The sequence below is a fragment of the Oncorhynchus keta genome, unplaced genomic scaffold, assembly GCF_023373465.1.
Source record: "Oncorhynchus keta strain PuntledgeMale-10-30-2019 unplaced genomic scaffold, Oket_V2 Un_contig_28055_pilon_pilon, whole genome shotgun sequence".
Lineage (NCBI taxonomy): Eukaryota > Metazoa > Chordata > Actinopteri > Salmoniformes > Salmonidae > Oncorhynchus > Oncorhynchus keta.
In genome coordinates, this window is record NW_026285832.1 from 2,501 (window position 1) to 4,130 (window position 1,630).

The 1,630-nt window shown below is 34.7% G+C and overlaps 1 long non-coding RNA gene across 1 annotated transcript; it reads right to left on the reverse strand.

Annotated features, from left to right (window-relative positions):
- Positions 1–190: 190 nt before the first annotated feature.
- Positions 191–1,266, reverse strand: LOC127923045 (uncharacterized). The gene is made up of 3 exons (XR_008113097.1): positions 1,138–1,266; positions 802–930; positions 191–309 (listed from the first exon to the last, which is right to left on the reverse strand). It is a non-coding gene; the product is annotated as an uncharacterized LOC127923045 (long non-coding RNA).
- Between the last annotated feature and the right edge of the window lie 364 nt (positions 1,267–1,630).

A 1,630-nucleotide genomic window follows, 5' to 3' on the forward strand; every position in this document is an offset into this window, starting at 1 on the left:
CTAATGCTGCTGTTTATCCTTCAACTATACCTTATCTAATGCTGAACTAGTTTATCCTTCAACTATACCTTATCTAATGCTGAACTAGTTTATCCTTCAACTATACCTTATCTAATGCTGAACTAGTTTATCCTTCAACTATACCTTATCTAATGCTGCTGAACTAGTTTATCCTTCAACTATACCTTATCTAATGCTGTGATGAACTAGTTTATCATTCAACTATACCTTATCTAATGCTGTGCTGAACTAGTTTATCCTTCAACTATACCTTATCTAATGCTGGACTAGTTTATCCTTCAACTATACCTTATCTAATGCTGTGCTGAACTAGTTTATCCTTCAACTATACCTTATCTAATGCTGTGCTGAACTAGTTTATCCTTCAACTATACCTTATCTAATGCTGGAACTAGTTTATCCTTCAACTATACCTTATCTAATGATGTGCTGAACTAGTTTATCCTTCAACTATACCTTATCTAATGCTGTGCTGGACTAGTTTATCCTTCAACTATACCTAATCTAATGCTAGACTAGTTTATCCTTCAACTATACCTTATCTAATGCTGTGCTCAACTAGTTTATCCTTCAACTATACCTTATCTAATGCTGTGCTGAACTAGTTTATCCTTCAACTATACCTTATCTAATGCTCAACTAGTTTATCCTTCAACTATACCTTATCTAATGCTGAACTAGTTTATCCTTCAACTATACCTTATCTAATGCTGTGCTGAACTAGTTTATCCTTCAACTATACCTTATCTAATGCTGAACTAGTTCATCCTTCAACTATACCTTATCTAATGCTGTGCCGGACTAGTTTATCCTTCAACTATACCTTATCTAATGCTGTGCTGAACTAGTTTATCCTTCAACTCTACCTTATCTAATGCTGTGCTGAACTAGTTTATCCTTCAACTATACCTTATCTAATGCTGACTAGTTTATCCTTCAACTATACCTTATCTAATGCTGTGCTGAACTAGTTTATCCTTCAACTATACCTTATCTAATGCTGTGCTGGACTAGTTTATCCTTCAACTATACCTTATCTAATGCCTGCTGAACTAGTTTATCCTTCAACTATACCTTATCTAATGCTGTGCTGACTAGTTTATCCTTCAACTATACCTTATCTAATGCTGTGCTGAACTAGTTTATCCTTCAACTATACCTTATCTAATGCTGTGCTGAACTAGTTTATCCTTCAACTATACCTTATCTAATGCTGTGGTGGACTAGTTTATCCTTCAACTATACCTTAACTAATGCTGTGCTGAACTAGTTTATCCTTCAACTATACCTTAACTAATGCTGTGCTGGACTAGTTTATCCTTCAACTATACCTTATCTAATGCTGTGCTGAACTAGTTTATCCTTCAACTATACCTTATCTAATGCTGTGCTGGACTAGTTTATCCTTCAACTATACCTTATCTAATGCTGTGCTGAACTAGTTTATCCTTCAACTATACCTTATCTAATGCTGTGCTGGACTAGTTTATCCTTCAACTATACCTTATCTAATGATGTGCTGAACTAGTTTATCCTTCAACTATACCTTATCTAATGCTGTGGTGAACTAGTTTATCCTTCAACTATACCTTATCTAATGCTGTGCTGA